Here is an 18,834-nt window from a genome sequence, read left to right as displayed (position 1 = left end):
AAGGAATTGGATTTAATTGAACAGTTTAGAGACTTGAGTTTGGTGTGTGAGAGTACTCACAATAGTGTTAAATTGGGAATGTTGAAGTTGACAAGTGGTATTCTGGATGAGATCAGAGAGGGTCAGAAATCTGATATGCTTTTGGTTGATAAGTTGACTCTAGTGAATCAAGGTCAAGGTGGCGAATTCAGAGTTGATGAGAATGGTATTTTGAAGTTTGGTAGTCGGGTGTGTATTCCGGATGTTACCGAGCTTAAGAAGAGTATTCTCGAGGAAGGACATCGTAGTGGTCTGAGTATTCATCCTGGAGCTACGAAGATGTATCATGATTTGAAAAAGTTATTTTGGTGGCCGGGAATGAAGAAAGAAATTGCGAGTTTTGTTTATTCCTGTTTGACTTGTCAGAAGTCAAAGATTGAGCATCAGAAGCCGTCTGGGCTAATGCAACCGTTGGCTATTCCAGAGTGGAAGTGGGATAGTATCAGTATGGATTTTGTTTCTGGTTTACCGAGGACAATTAAGAATTTTGAAGCTATTTGGGTGATTGTTGACAGATTAACAAAGTCGGCTCATTTCATTCCGATTAGAATGGATTATCCGTTAGAAAAATTGGCTGAGTTGTATATTGAGAAGATTGTAAGTTTGCATGGTATTCCGTCGAGTATTGTTTCGGACAGAGATCCTAGATTTACATCGAAGTTCTGGGAAGGTTTGCAGAGAGCTTTGGGAACTAAGCTGAGATTGAGTTCTGCATATCATCCGCAGACTGACGGTCAGACTGAGAGGACGATTCAGTCATTAGAAGATCTTTTGAGAGCTTGTGTTTTGGAAAAAGGAGGTGGTTGAGATTGTTATTTACCGTTGATTGAGTTTACCTACAACAATAGTTTTCATTCGAGCATTGGTATGGCGCCGTTTGAAGCTTTGTATGGTAGGAGATGTCGGACACCGTTATGTTGGTGTGAGTCCGGTGAGAGTGCTGTGGTCGGACCGGAAATTGTTCAACAGACTACAGAAAAGATTAAGATGATTCAGGAGAAGATGAGGATGGCTCAGAGTCGTCAGAAGAGTTATCATGACAAGAGGAGGAAGTCACTTGAGTTTCAAGAGGGAGATCATGTGTTTCTTCGTGTTACTCCGATAACAGGTGTTGGTCGGGCTTTGAAGTCGAAGAAGTTGACTCCTCGATTTATTGGTCCTTATCAGATTTTAGAGAGGATAGGAGAGGTAGCCTATCGTATCGCTTTACCGCCGTCACTTGCGAATTTGCATGAGGTTTTTCATGTGTCTCAGTTGAGGAGGTACATTCATGATCCGTCGCATGTAGTCCAAGTGGATGATGTACAGGTGAGAGATAACCTGACTGTTGAAACATCGCCTATGAGGATCGAGGATCGGGAGTTGAAGCAGTTGCGGGGTAAAGAGATTGCCTTAGTGAAGGTAGCTTGGGGAGGACCAGCAGGTGGCAATGTGACTTGGGAACTGGAGAGTCAGATGAAGGAGTCCTATCCAGAGTTATTTGTTTGAGGTATGTTTTCGAGGACGAAAACTCTTTTAGTGGGGGAGAGTTGTAACACCCCAAATAAAGTAAAAGAATTATTTAATTAAGTTAATAATATATTTAATAATTTAATTAAATAAATTGAATTATTGGATTATTATTATTATTTTGGAATAATAATTATTATTGGAAAATATATAAGTGGAATAAGAGAAAAGGTTTTCATTTTTTGGAAAAGGTTTTTACGTGAAAACTGAGAAGCTGCAGAGAAGAGGAAAAGGGCAAAGAGCTGTAGAGCAAAGGTTGGAGAACGGAAAAGCTTGAAGCTCGAAGAGTTGCCGGATTGTTAAGGTAAGGGGGGTTTATCGTCGTTTAATGGGTATTATCGATTAACATGTAATGGGTAGTGATAAGCCGTCGATTGACCCTAATTGGGATTTAGAATGCTGAGAAATTATGTTGAATAAGTTGTATTAAAGCTGAAATTGAATTTGTGTTTGAGTGTATTGTGAATTTCTGAGCGTATAGCTTTTTACGGAAGTTGAATCGGAGGTCCGGAAGTCCCCCAACGGCGGAAAATGCGGAAACTCTGCATTCTGCCTTGTGTTAGCGCAGGAACTGCTGTTTCGCCTGCGTTAACCGGTTAACCCAGGGTGTTAACCGGTTAACACTGTTATAAATTGTGAAAAATGTTGAGTTTTGCCTGCGTTAACCGGTTAACCTATAGCGTTAACCGGTTAACACTGTTGCAGTATGTAAAAATGGTTGATTTTTATGATGTAAGTGTAATTGGTGATTGGCCTATTGTATCCAATTGTGATAAATAAATTCGTGGAGTCTATGTTGCGAAATGTTGATGCAAATATGTTGATAAGTTGTTTTTGTGGAAAATATTAAGTTGTAGGCTGATGAGCCAAAGTTGAATATAAGTTGTTTTGTTGAAAATGCTGAGTTGTAGGCTGATGAGCCAAAGTTGATTTTTAAGTTGTTGTTGCTGAAAAAGTTGTTATGTTGTCGTTGTTATTATGTTGTTGAACTTTCAAGTCGTACATGCCATATACATTCATATGCATTAAGTCGGGGCTTTTGCTCACACCACGTTGGCCTGGATTGGCAAAAATTATGGGGCTTTTGCTCACACCACGTTGGCCTGGATTGGCAAAAATTTTAAGTTGAAAGTTGAAGGCTTATGCCTTGATGCCCACTAAACTGGCAATGATTTTAAGTTGAGAGTTTTACTCCAAATGGTACCACATGCATGAAGAGTCGAGTCTCATTTGAGTTGCATTTACGTTGTGTTTGAATATGATGTTGAGTTGAATATGCTGCTACCGAATGCATGATATGATGTGGGTGATTAACGTGTAAAGTTACTTAACATAACATGATGATTTATAATATTTGTTATATCGATTGAGGAACTCACCCTTACAGTTATATTTTTCAGGTAACGAGCAGTGAGTTGAGTAGAAGCTAGTGCTTGAAGTCTAGAGTGGTTTTAGTGGGTCATGCTCTGATAGATGTAACATCGGGACGGGATGTTTTATTTGTTGAATAAATGTTAATTTTAAGATATTACAGATGTTGAATGTTTCTATCCGCTGCGAATTTTTAAAGAAGTGTTCATGTTGGATTAAATAATGAGCATGACTGATTTTTACGGTGAATTATGTGAAGTATTATGTGACACCCTTGGTGCATGATTACTCTGATATTGATTTATATGCTGTTGTTTTAATTAAATATTTGGGGTATTTAGAAGGGTGTTACACTCGCTAGGACATCGCATCCTATGCCTACGTATCTTCTCTATCCAGAGGAAGAATCAGAGCACTCGTAGCTCGGCTAACGCACGCCGAAATAAAACACCGAAAAGAGACGCTGAAACGTCAAAAGAAACACTCAAAAGGAAACAGAATGCCAATACATGGACTTACATCCATCTCCTGACAATAACCAAACAAAAGAAAACAGAATGCCAATACATGGACTTACATCCGACTCCTAACAATAGCACACGCTAACCAGCGAACACCAAAGAAAAAGGTTATCAGATTGACCAACTAATAGGGAGTCTGGAACTCGAGCCTAATAGTTGTCACACAAACACAAAGAGACGCTGAGACGTCAAAAGAAACAAAAAGGTTGGCACACACACAGACTCAAAAAAAGAAAAAGGTGCCCGGAGAGATCTCGCTCGGTCTCCTGCCTACGTATCTCATCTGGTATAAGAATCAGGGCGACGTAGTTCCCCTTAACAGGGGAGAAACACTCTCCTAACCAGATACCAGGGAAACGACAAACTAATAGGGAGACTAAGACTCGAGCCTAATAGTTGTCATGCCATCAATAATCCCTACGTTGAGGTCTCTAACACAAACCTAACTCACACAGGAAGCAAGTCAGCTCAAAAACATCGACACCAGTGAACAAGTATCACACACTATATCTATACAAAAGGCCCAAACAATGGGTAGGCTTTAGTCAAGAGGGGTCATATCAACCTCGACAAACAAGCCAATTTGTAAGGGTAATTAACTGGGACTCTTAACCACTAACATTGAACGTTAGGGTGAGCAGATCAAAATGGTAATGAGGATGAGACCTCATGCTCTTAACCTTGGCCTGGGTGAGCTCAATGTCAAAGAAAGCGTGGGGATCCAGAAAGAGGGACCGTATTCCACTTGACTGACTCTATACAAAGATCTTGGGTACATGTTCTAGAGCATCAGCACGTAGTGCGAGCATAAAGAACGACTCGCTGAATAACAAGGGATTGATTGCTAATCCCTTCTATCTGTCAATTGCCTCTTCGCTTAGGAGGACTTAACAAGTAGCATGCCACATCATGGAGGTCTTTGGCACAAATGTAAACAAACACAATCAGAGCCTCTTAAGGAGGACTTCAGCCAAAATGCCTGCCAAAAAGGTGACAGGACTTCCAGACTACATGGAGTAAGAAGACTAAACTACCTTAGTGGTGTATCAACCACAATCCAAAGCTTAATCAAAATCAAAGCTAGCAAGCAACTAATGTACCTGTACAAAAGCCAACCAGTTAGTATCTCAATCAGAAAACCAACAGACAAACAGTGGAACCTTCCAATATTTACAACTCAATGCAAGGCACAAACGCAAGCACTCAAATGAGTTCATCACATCAATTGACCTACAAAACAACAATAGTTAGTGCTCAAAGGTATTTGCATCTCACAAAGTGAGACCAAACCAAACATCAATGCTAAATGTCCAAACCTGAAACACAAAGCACAATTAGTTCATGTACAAAACACTAGTTCAAAGACTAGGTTCAAAACCAAACCAAATGATCAAAACAGAAGTCAATCTTTTGCATAATGCACATTCAATCAATCAAGAAAATGTCCTCAAAAGGACCAACATCAATTCATAAGGCAAAGGCATCAAATGATCAGTGTAATGCAAAGGCAAGCAAATGTGCACAATATGGACATCCAAGTTAGAAAATCCAAATCAAAACAGAAAAGCATCCAATGAACATGAAATTTTTTATGTGAACTCATCATGTCATGAACAAACAATATGCAAAAAATTAGATCCAGAAGCGCTCAAATGATAGGTGATCAAAAATGCACAAATGCAAGGCACAAAATGTGACACAAATTGTCACAACATATCTTCATGTGTCCAAAACAATGATGGCATCTGATAAAAATCTCAAACCAAAGCTCAAAAATCATACCACATGTGAGGATCAAGCACACCAAATTTCAGATCAATTGGATTAAAGATGGGCATTTCACAAGGCATTCATCATGACATATCAATTTAACACCATGTTCAATCAAAAATCACAAAATAAAAATCCAAAACCAAACAATTCATGAAATAAATCCTATAAAAAACTAGAGATCAAAACAAGAATGTGAAAAACAATTGGGATCAAATTGAAGCATTTTTCAATTTTTAATGCATTTTACAAAATAAGCAAAATAAATGGAATAAACATGGAAAATTGGAGGGAAAATGATTAATTTGAATTGAAAATCAGACAGGTGCACCAGCCAGGACTCGAACACGCGCTCAAAGGCTCCAAAAGCGTTCATGAAACGCTGCGTTTCATTAAAACGCGTGGCAGCCACATCACCAGTCAGTGCACGCGTGGAACGGTCAAGCAAATCCAAGCCAATGAAAAGGCCACGCAGGCGCACACGTAGCGGACACCTAGGATAAAACCTAAGCTGATGTAGACGGCGGCGACGGTCGTCTTCTCCGACCAACCAGGCGGCGCTGGCGCCGTGAAATTTTGCAGAATTCAACAAAATTCATACTGTTCGAAAGCTCTCTCCACATACATTCCAAATATCATATTCACTAATCCTAATTCTTCCTATATTTCCTGGATCGAAGGCAAACATTTTTGCAACCAAAACTTTAATTCAATCATACATGCTCATTTTTTCACCAAAATCAATTCTAAACATATCAGCATGATCACCTAAGTGAGATCTACATAATTATCACAAGAAAATGGCAAAAAAGAGAGGTCGAATTCAACCTACTTGGAAATGGCAGTTGATGAATTCGTGTCCTTAGGTTCTCACAATCTCCAGATCTTCTTCCTTAACCCTGCCTTGAAGCTTTAAGCACAAATCACCACTTGAAACCACCTAGATCTAGCTGAATTTCAAAAATCCATTAACATGTTCATGTGCTTGAATGGCTCGAATTCCAGTTCAATTGTCCAATCCAATGGTTGATTCTTGTTCAACGGAGCATGCTGAACATGATTATGCAAGAATATTGAAGAATTATGTGAAGAAAATTGAAAATTAAAGTGAGAGAATTTTGGAGGGAAAATGGAAAATTCTAGATCTCAAATTCTGTTATGAGCAAAAACAGTTAGGGTTTGGCTTTTATATGATGTGTTAATCACAATGCTAATCCAATTTAGGCCTTGTTAAACATGATTAGTGAGAATTGAAATGTCTTGCAAAAATTGCAAAATGAACTTGCATGGCCATGTCCCACGTGAAAATCCCATGCAAAGGCTTCAAATTCACTTAAAACCAACTAATAAACATGATAGAAGAGGTATTTTGCTTGTAGCTTGAGCCAATTTTGAATTGTGAAGTTTCCCTCCAAAATGCACATGTGTGAACAAGTGATCATATGAGCTTCTTCCATGCATGGCAAGGCTTGATTTGAAAAGTATTGGTCAAGACAGGCATTTTGCAAAAAGGATGGACCAATTTGGAGTTTTGAATCAAAAGTTATGCCACTTTGAAATTCCATGTATACTTTGTGATCATTTGGCCATAACTTCCCAACCAATCATCATATGATCATGAAATAGGAGTTTTTGAAAAGGGGAGAGAAAGATCTTCAACTTTCATGTTCACCAAAAATCCATTTGAAGCTTCTTTGATGTTGATAAGTCAAGTTGAATATGGACCAAAAACTTGCCATTTTTGGAAACTTTTAATTACAGGTCATTTTCCATTTTTGGAAACTTTTGCCATGACTTCAAAATCTTCAAGATAGATGTTTAAAATGACAAATGGACCTCTCTTGAACATGATTGAGGTGTCTCAACTCATTTTCCCACCTCAAAGCCCTCAGTTGACTGCACAGTTGACTTTCTGGTCCTTAGATGACCTTGACATGCCCTAATCAGCTTGAGCCTCTACCACTTGAGGAAATTGCTCAAAAATGAAACCCTAGCTCATGTAAGCTTCTCAATATAACCATGTGATCCTCACCTCAATAAAACACCTCATCTCCTTGAGAAACCCTAGCTGGAAGAAAGGCATTGATTAGGGTTGACCAGAGGTCAAAACCCTAATCCAAAGGAACTTGAAGAATGAACAATGAAGCCCTTGAGGATGACATAACCATGATGATGATAATATGTCCTTTCAAACCAGATGATGCTCAACCTTTGAAGAACCAAGAAAACCCTAATTGAAGTGCAAACCCTCAGATGGTTGATCATTCATTCATAGAGACCTTTAGTCTTGAATCATGTAACTTCTCCACCTTCTGAAAGACTTTGGAGGATGATCTTCTTATTTTCATGATATGCAAAATGCAATGTCTAATGCTCTAAAAATGAAATGCAATGTATCAAACTAGTCTCCAGAGAGGAGGGCAAATTTTGAGGTGTTACACATTGTTGAATTATCACTATGTGTTGGTTTAACCTTCCTAGGAGCACCCTTTGTTTTTACCGATTCCGAAGGTGGTTTCAAATTTGTGGTTTCTAGATAGGAAATCTTACTCATGTGCAATTTCATGTTGTCATCAACTTTCAAAAACCTCTCTTGAATCACTTCTCATTTGGTCATGATGGATATATTCAATTTACCATCCTTCATCACACCATCATCATCAAACCAAAGTCTTTTCCCATGCGTGTAAACCTCATCCATTCATATGGGTCTATCAAGTTTTACCTTCTTTGAAATTAAACAAGCACACAGAAGACCGTACATTTTCCTAAGCGTATAACTATACTTTGAGCTATATGAACCTATTTTCTTTGCTCTCTTGGCTTCATAATAAATAAAATTCAATCCCGCTCAAGATATATTGTCCATTAAATATACGCAAAGATTGTTGTCTATGAATCTATTTTCTAATATTGTAATGTGGCGACCAAATGATGATTGTATCTCGTTATACTGATTTTGGAGCATTCGGTTCCCAGAGTCTCAATCTCTACATAAATAACCTTTAATATTTCCCAACTAATTCTTCGATGTAACATGAGCATATTCAATTATGTTTGTTGTTGTATTTCCAAAGTGTATAACCTGATCGATCCAATCATAAATAATTTTCTCCTTCACCTAGTCTAAAATTGTACTTTCAACATATTTCAAGAAATTTGAATATTTCTCACAAACCCTCTTGAAATGTATTACATATTCGGAATCATACAGAAAAATTTATTATAACATTTCATGCATCAATTATGATTTCCAATATCACACCAGCTTTGAGCATTTTCCCATCTTCACCCTTTATTTATTTGGTCCCTACCGCAAGCTTAAGTCTACTTCTCATATTTTTTGTTATATGATACCTACAAAGTAATGATATGATGTAGGAAATACCTCTGTAACAGAAGTCACCCGTGTGGTACCACGATCAGTGATAATGACATTTGCCATGCTTTCTTGATCTTTTAACATAGTCTGTCACACTTCTAAAGCCCAGTTAACATTGTTCTCTTTTTCACTTTCCAAAAAGGCAAACCCAACTGAAATAACACTAATAATTTCTAGAAGTGAAAGCATGTACTTGTTGGTCTTATATGTTGAATCAATAATGAGCGTAATGGAAAATGTGTTGAACAACTTGATGGAATCAGGATGAGTCCAAAATATATCTCAAACAGTTTTTCAATCCTCGCACACTCTGCACCTAGATACATAATGATTATCATAAAAAAGTTTCAACAGTTATTGCATTTTGATTCTTGGACCTCTTATCGCCTTGTTGTTACCGGTAGGACCATTGTATATTTACTTGATATTTGAGACATTTTGAGGTCCTTTCCATTTCAAAGTTACAAGTATGTTTTTAGCTTGCACCATGTTCAATGTCATGTTAGAAAAATGATTCTTCTCTTCAGGATTAATGCGACATGCAAAGGGGTGGTTGACTAACGTGTAACACAAGTCATGATTATGTATACCAGTAACTACATTAAATGTTCATGTATTATTCGTCATAAGGTACTCGCACAACTTAAAAGAACACTCACATTTCTTCGAACCTGTGTCATCCCATTTCACTTTCTAGATAGGTTTTGTGTACTTGACATTTTTTTCGCATCTCATTATCACAAATGCATGTCTTTTATCAAAACCATCATCTATCCTCCCAATTATAACGCTGAAGCCCAACTTGGCATCCTCCGTGCGAATCCATTGGAGCACATATTCACAATAACAAACTCTTGTTTATTTGTAAATTATTTGCCAACATCAACCTCGACAACAACCAGTTTAACATTCATACACAATAGCTTTGGGGACAACATCAAGGTGCATCATATTTAAGGCCAATCATAAGAAAAAAAGAATTAAAAATTCACCAAAGTCAGCATTACGTTAATCCTGAATTACACTTCCGGACGCAACGTTCATTTTTTCAAAGCAAAAACCAGATTCTAGCAAATAATGAGGAAGAAAATTCATGTATATTACCTAAATTTCAGCTTCTTTTACTCATTTTGATGTGAAAAAACATATAAATATTATTTTGAAGTTCAAAACATGATTGAGAACGAAATGAGGTTAGAATAGCGATGGTATGCTCGTGAGTGAAGAATACATTTAAGATGGTGTTTTATTCAATTTTCATCTTAACAAATCTGAAACTGCACTTTCGAATTATTCACTGAATTATTTTTTTTTTCAATTTCCTACTTGCCAAATTTGAAAATAAACTTCCGAATTATTCACTAATTTGAATATACACTTTCAAATAAGTTTTTTTTTAAATGGGGAGTATCTCACTTAAACATATTTTAATGTGTATTATGTACATTTGTTCCAAAATTTATAAAGGAGAATTTCGAATTTTCTAAGGGTAGATTTTTGGTTTTTTTTTTAAATAAGCATTTTTTTTAAAAAACAAAAATAACAAATAATTCAAAAAAAATAGCAAAATAACCACTTTTAGAAGATGATGCGCCAGATGAACTGGTGTTTCCCCTAAGTAACCAAAGGAGACGCCAATAGCATTGGCGCATGTATTGGGCTCCTCATAAGGAGGCGTCAATGCTATTGGCGCATGCATTGGCCCTCATGAGGAGGCGTCAATGCCCCTGGCGCCTTAGTGCTTCCTTAAGTACATGCGCCAATGCCTTTGGCGCCTGCATGTCATGTCATGTTGGGCGCCAACCCTCTTGGCGCATGCATTTTATGTCCACTCTGTATAAATGTCACGCCTTGAATGCAATATTTTTCACATAAAATCATCTCCTGTTACCATATTTTCTCTAATTCAACCCCACTCTCCTTCAAGTTTTTGTGTTTTAACAATGTCTACATACATTCAGAAACAAAATGCTGATGTAATATTTTTCGCCGCTGCGACTCCGGTACAGATTCGGCTTTGGAACACAAATATGTTTGAACATCTTAATCGGACGTTGTACAGTTGGTTAGAGGGAGAAATTGGAGAGAGTGAAAGGATTAGAAGAATACAATGGCTTGTGTCCACGTTCAACCAAAATGGAGAAGTGCGTGAATGAGTGGATATTAAGACCTACCAAGACGCTCCTAGGATGATGCATTACATGTTCAAAATTGTTTTGATGGTTGTAATCGCATAGTTCATGTATTCTAGTTGTTTTAATTTTTTGTGTTACTGTTTATGTGATGGTACTTTCGTCACAGACGTCTAATATAAAATAAATTTAGTTTTTCATATATTGCAATAGAGGTACATGTGAATTTATCTGGTTGTGCTCGTTCCAACACTAGGACAGTTATTACGATTGTGATCTGACTGGCGGCATGAACTACATAGTCTAACCATTTTGTTCGCCGTATCCATTTCGGTTCGAATCTGGATGATATTTGGGCGACCCTTTTTCTTCCTTCGCATAACTTCGTTGTGCCAGACGATGTCCCCTTGATATTCTGGCCAATAATCCTCTTTTGCCACTACGAAAAAACTAATTTTATAAACATTTGAAAGGCTAGCGACTTTGTAAACTTCAGATAGCAAGTAGGATGGTCCCTTCGAACCTTTGAGCATGTCGTAATGACATGGGAATAAGACGTACGAAAGGCTTGGAATTTTTTGCAGTCGCACCAACCTCTATCTAGTTCGACTCTGTACTGTCCCATCGGTATGCCCTTATTGTGATCCATGGACTCGGCAACACTATACCAACCTTTAGTGCGGTCAAAGACCGTAACCACGTGTGTGTTTGCTTTGGCAACTTCATGTCTAATTAATTTCATTGAAGCATCACTGAACAACTATCCATATTGCAACACTAAACTCCATTTTGAGCGTCTGGTTTCAAACAGTGCCCCTAGCCTGAAATACGTTGCCTGCACCAAAGCGGTTATAGGTAGGTTACATATGCCTTTGATGACAGAGTTCATTGATTCCACAAGATTTGTTGTCATGTGACCCCAACGTTGACCGTTTTCATATGCCCTAGTCCGCTTATCCAATGGAATACTATCGATCCATCATACTGAATCTTTGTTTGACAATCTTATTTCTTCGTGGTAGTGTTTGAAAGAAGGTTCTAATAATGTGTAACCTACATTGACAACCTTCTTCTGTAATGTCTTATCTTTGGTTTCCCGCAAGAAATTCTTAGCAATATGTTTAATACATAACACGTGCGTCGAAGGAGGATTTTGCCAGCCATTATCAATGTTATTATATGCACTGATGATTGAAGGGTGTCTGTCGGAGATCAAACATAAGTTAGGTTGAGGTGCAACGTGCAATCGGAGATTTCTTAGGAAAAAACTTCATCCCTCAGCAGTCTCCCCTTCAACTAGGGCAAAGGCGATTGGAAAAATGTTGTTGTTCCCATCTTGTGCCACTACCATCAGTAATGTTCCTTTGTATTTCCCGTACAACCATGTACCATCAATTTGTATAATTTGTTTACAGAAAGAAAAACCTATGATGCATGGTTGATACGCCCAAAAGAGACGGTGGAATATTCCATTTCCAATAGCACACGTCCCGTCTGGTGTATACGCGGGCAATGTTTCCAACTTGACAATAGTCCCGGGAGCATATTATTTTAGAGCCAACATGTATTTTGGAAGTTGTTTGTAAGACTCCTCCCAATTGCCAAACACTTTTTCAACAGCATTTGTCCTAGCTATCCATGTCTTCCTATATGATAGAGTGTACTCGTACTCTGCCCTAATATGCGAGATTATTGTACCTTTAACGATGGGTTGTCGCCAATGACAGACAATATTTTATTAGCTGAGACTCTCAACCTGAGAGCTTAATTTACGATGATCCTACATTGGGTTTGTCAGCATGCATGTGTGATCTGGACCCATTGATCCAATCTCCCAAGACCCGTTCCTCTTCCGGTACGAAGCTGGCAACCTAAAAAGGTAGTGCTCATTCGGATAATAAATTTTATACCTCAATGCGTTAGTTCTGTTAACTCTGAAATCAACTGATAGTTGCATGTGGAATTTCTTAATGGCTTTTACACATTCCTCTTTTGTGCGAAATGTGTCTCCTTGTTTCAAAGATCCTTGCATTTGCACATAAGGATTGTACCATTTATCTGATGAAGGTTCATCGGAACCTAAATTCAACCTTGTCATGTGTTAGGGTGGATAGTATACATGACTTACTGGTATTGGCTCCTCTTCCTCATCAGCGTTCACCATTGAATCAACCATGATCTTGGCTTCTTCTTCTTCGTCATCTGGATCATTCACCTCAGCTTGTTCATCATCAGTCTCACAAAACACTTGTGACTGATCAATGAAATGAGACACTTGTTATTGATGTGGTAATATATACAACTCTATATCGTTGTAACCAAATTGTTCGTGACTGACAAACATATGCTGAACATCGTTATCATCTTGAATCTTCTTCTGATAAAACTTCACCTGGTTTTCTACAAACCAAACCGGATTTTTATAGATGATTTGGCTCACATTACTGCACTGCAATTTCTTTTCTATTCTTTGTTTCAGATGTGAAAAATTTGATCATTGATTTATTGTAAACCAAGTTACCTTTGTGTTTCAAAAATAAAAACCGAACAACTGATGATCAAATATTTCACCTTCGATATGGGCACTGATCATGTAATGTTGTGTGGAAGATATTTTTTAAAAATATAACTTTCTTTTCTTTACCAAAAACTGAATGCATTACTAAGTTATTCATTTGCACAACCTAAATAGTGTAAACATTGAACGCCTTGATCACTTGGTTCGTCTGTACAAACTTGATCATGCATGCAGTGAAAAGAATCCACATGCAGTGACAAGAATGACAAGAACATACATGCGCTCAGGAAATCTCGGAAGCAAGGAATCTTTGTGCCCTAATATTCCTAACAGGCGCTCATTCCCTAGGTGCCATAAAGTAACATGGGCGCCAAGAGGAAGGGCGCCTCTTCCATTCACTTACACCTAGGCGCCAAGAGGAAGGGTGCATCTTCCTTGCATGTGACTAATCACATGCAGGCGCCAAGAGGAAGGGCGCCTCTTTCTTGCATGTGATTCTTCACATGCATGCGCCTAAGACAAAGGCTAGTCTACTTTTGTCATTGCATGCAACTAATCTCATGCTTCGTAGGTTACAAACCTACTAACTCATTCATCTATAAGTAGCCTTTCATATCACAATATCAAATCATCTCCAACACTACTCATCTATAATCTTTCTTTGGCACGCTCAAGCTCTACAACATCAAATTATGTCTCTGTTAACTATGGGTGATGAACATAGAGGAACACTCGAGAATATCTCGACATTTGTATGTTATCACTCTCTTTTTACTTATTCCGTTTTTAAGTCGTATACCTTTGTTATCTATGTTTGTATTATGTATGTCTTCTTCTTATTGCATTTCTTACTTATTTGTTATTAGGATCTGAAGCGTTTTAGATGCCGTGTACATGAATATGTACCCCACAGTCCTTTAATAGAACCATATATTAGAGGATGTGGATTTGGAAATCTCCTCAACATTGTTTCATACTCGGTGGACTATAAGTTCATTCTTGCTTTGTTGGAGCGGTGGAGACCCGAGACCCACACATTTCACCTTCTGATTGGTGAGTGTACCGTCACACTTGAGGACGTGTACATGTTGTTGGGTCTCCGTATAGATGGAAAGGCCATGAATGGTAGAGTTAACCAAGACAACTCTATCTGCAATGAACTATTGGGTGCCCCTTTGTTAGACGACGAAACTGAGGGAGAGACATTCGGTCAAGTAAGGGGGCAAGGTATAAATTTAAAACACCTTAAACAATATTATGCCAGTATAGTATTGTCCGAAGATTCAATCGAGTACGAGAAAATAATTAAAGCTCGGTGTTATATTATGATTTTATTTGGTAATTTTTTGTTTCCAGAAAGTACAGGTAATTCAGTAAAGATTATGTATTTACCTTTGTTACGCAACATTAATAAGGTAAGCACATATAGTTGGGGTTCAACTGTGTTGGTCCATCTATATAGTGCAATGTGTAAAACTGCAAAAAAGAATACCTATACTTTTTTTTCATGTGCGTATTTGCTACAAGCTTGGGGTTGGTCAAGAATGTCGTCGCTCGCCCCGATAAACGAGAATTCATTCGTGTTCTCGTTTGCAACTAAGTAAGTCTAACACTTTACCATTTAGTTAATTATTTTTATATTATAATTAACAGTAAATAATAATTTTCACTTTTTTTTATCTAAGGTGGTCAGTAAGGGGGATGAACTACAATAGGTGTCCCAAACACAATATTGTAGTCTATCGCAATCTATTGGACCACATTGGACATGACGATGTAATATTCCTACACAATTATATTTTAATTTAAAAATACTTATCAAATTATTTTTCATCTAATCGTTTCGTATTGTTTTACAGTTTATCTGGAGGCCATATCTGGGTCTTGATCATGATGTGAACCATGACGATGCTACAGTTTGGACAGCGAAGACACCAATTATCCGATTCACTACGGTGAAAATGCACCAGAGTGATCGGGTCAAACTGCAGTTTGGCATGCTACAACAGATTCCAGAACCTCCCACGTGTTTGGGGAATTGGCATCAAAAAAGGGTTGATGCACAATGGGATTATTCTGACTGAAGAGACTTTGCAAAAGAGATGTGTCGTCAATGGGGGAATCGACGATAACACATCTTAAACGAACCAGTCATCCATGGTGCAAGACCGACTCAACAATATATGGCATGGTTTAGGTAGGTAACAACTCAATAATTTGTATCTGAGTCGCGGTATTTGATGGATCCACGCCAACTTACTTCGTCATCGTATGCCCCACAACAATTCCCCACCCAACACCAATGTCAACCCACCCAAACCCAACAACCAACCTCACAACATCAACCTACCACATACACACAACAACCAAACACCCAACCTCGCAACTCGTTCATGTCATCCACCCAACAACCAACCATCCAACGTCGCAATCCATTCATACCACCCACCCAAACACAAAACCAAGAATCAAACCCCGCAACCACAATCGTCTATAGCCCAAATGATTCATATAGGTCACTTCATCGTAGCCCTCCATCAATGACCACCCAAACATCCCATCACCATAACACCCAACCATTGTTTAACTATAGTACGTCCCAGGAACCATTGCTTCGTTTCCAAAACGATTCAATGGCCCAATTTGGGCAACTATATCGTCCCCAATCCACCCAACCCCAACGACCTAACTACGATGACATGGGCACCGAACTCCATTACGGAAGCGTCGTTGGCCAGAGTCCCTCCGGATATTGGGAACAAATGATGACACATTTGTCAAATACCGCTGGAACTTCCGCCGGACCTTCCCACCAACCATCGTTCGATCAGGTCAGCACACAAAGACCTTAAATACCTCAAGAAAATCGTGGGAGACCTCAGAGACAAACTAACGCACCTGGATGTGGAACAGGGAGACGTTATAATCGGGTCGGTCATTAGTTTATTGTCAGTCCAATGTAACTAATTATTACCACATCAATAATTTTTTTTTACATTATTCTTTTTTATTTAATAAATAAAAAAATAAAAAAATAAAAAATACAAGGGGTGTATGCGTCAGATGAATTGGCGCATACACCACATGCAGCACTAAGGCGTCAGGGACATTGTCGCCTCCTCATGAGGGTCAATGCATACGCCAATAGCATTAGCGTCTTCTCATGAGGAGTCCAATGCATGCGTCAATGCTATTGGCGCCTTCTTTGGTTACTTAGGGGATGCGTCAGTTCATCTGATGCATCCTCTTTTAAAAGTGGTTATTTTGCTTTAAAAAAATAATTATTTATTATTTTCGGAAAAAAATAATATAAAAAAATGATTATTTTAAAAAAAAATCTAGATTTTCACCAACTAAAGGAGAATAAGACCCTTATATAATGTTGTGTTATGGCCGTTGGGGGCAATATGTCCCTTCTGTCTCTCTCTGTTGTCTACTAAGCTACTCGGTTCACTTTGTCTGGGTTTACATGGCTATCTAGTTTTATATTTTATTATATTTGTGCATGATTTTTTCTTATACATTACTATATATGAAACCACAATAAAATATAACTAAAAATCTGTTTAACATCACAAGTTCATTTTTTCAAAAAGAAAATAAAGCTCCTTATTTTCTTAATAATCATCACTCATTTATTTTACTATACTAAAAAAATGAATGCTAGCAACAAAATATTGGCCCGTCTGTTTTGGTTTTTTTTTAAAATGATTTCTATAGTGTTACATATTTTAGTGTAAAAAAAATTTACAAAGAAACTTTTTATAAAAGCTTTAAATGAAAATTTGGTTTGAATAGTTATTCTTAAAATGTTATTTTAGGTATTTTATCATTTTATCGAAACTTTTTTTGAATATCAAATTTTCAAAAAATCACTTAATTTTGAAGCTATTTCAAATAGCTTTTCATAAAAATCATTTTTAAAATATAATTTTTTGAATTTTTTTTAATTTTGACTATGTTTTGATCTTCAATAATGTATATTTATGTTATAGAATGAATAATTCAATCTTTTAATTTATAAAAAACAAATTTAGAAAAACTTGTAATATTTTGAAAAATATTTTTATAGAATCCATTTTCAAAAATATAAAGAAGAAATCCATTTTTTTAAAGCTAAAACAAACTGGCCCTATATATTGCACACATCTACGCATAATTTAAACTTTTAATGCATATATTTTATATTTTATATTTTCTCATTCATTTCTCTTATATAAACTATAACATTTCTCACATTCATTCTTCTCACAAATTCATTTTATAGTGAGAATATTTTGAAAACTCATTTTAATCCAAATTATGACTAAGATTGAGAACTATTGTTCATTAATCTTCATCGTGTTGAGATTGATAGTTGTTCAATCACAAGTAGGTTGAAGAAAAAGAAGAGCATTTTCACCTTATAAAACTGAACTAACTGAATCAAATTTTTAAGAGAATTAAAAACTCATTAATTCAGGAATGAGTCAGAATTGAAGGTAATATTTTTTATTTTTTATTTTTTTTATAAATAATCTGTATTAAATAACTATTCGAATTTAAAATTTTGAAAGGAATATTTTTAAGACTTAAACCTTCACCATTAATTAATATCTATAATGTGTTAGTCTTTAGGGTGAAGGACCTAAGATTATAGGTCACATTATTTAGAAAATTTTGTGCACATTCTTTTTTAGTTCTTATATGTGCATAAAAGTATACTTCTTGAGTATACATTTTTCGTTGTTTATATCAATAAAGAATTAATTTTAGATCAAATTTGAATTGTAAAAGAGTGTTTTTTTATCTAAGTATTTGTGATTTAGTGTAAAAATATTTTTTAATAAAAATTGTGTTCATCTTAGATGTATTGTTTTATAAACAAGTTCTCGAAATTCGTTTTAATTCAATTTTAATTTTAATTTTTTAAATTGTTTATTTATAAATATCAATAATTTGTTTACACTAATACATAAATATAAATAAATATCCTCTCCACTTTAATAGCAACAACTTTTGAATAGCATAGAAGTTTTCGCATTGAGCCCTTTATTTGCGTCGCTTCTATGTCACCGCCGCCTGTCAAACTACCAGATGGAGATACATCTAAGCCTCATAGACTTTGGTTTAAGAATATTCTCACAGAAGGCCAATGAAATTTTATTGTAAAGGAGAGAGTGAACCAAATTGAAATGGGACTCATGCTAATATCTTGTGAAGGAGGAAACGATTGCTACCAAAGGTCACGATGCAGGCGAAGCTTTTTCATAAATTTTGCAATCCTTGGAAGGAGGTGTTATTCATTAAACTCCATGAGAATAACATGGACTATCATTTGATGAAGGATAGGTTGAAGAACATGTGGAGACTTACCAAAGGTTTTGAGATCATGGACGTTGACAATGTTTTCTTTATGGTCAAGTGCGAATTGTTCGCAGATAGGGAGAAATTTTGTCAGGAGGTCCACAGATGTTGTTTGACCATTATTTGTCAATGGCTTGATGGACTCCAGACTTTTCGTCTCCTCTCGAAAATATGGAGAAAGTTTTGGTTTGGATTCGATTTTCAAGGCTTAACTTATTGTATTATTAAGAAAGTGTCCTTCTTAGT

This window comes from Lathyrus oleraceus, chromosome 6 (assembly GCF_024323335.1).
Source record: "Lathyrus oleraceus cultivar Zhongwan6 chromosome 6, CAAS_Psat_ZW6_1.0, whole genome shotgun sequence".
NCBI classification, from domain to species: Eukaryota; Viridiplantae; Streptophyta; class Magnoliopsida; order Fabales; family Fabaceae; genus Lathyrus; species Lathyrus oleraceus.
The sequence above is the reverse complement of the archived record's forward strand: the minus strand, read 5'-3'. Positions refer to the sequence as shown.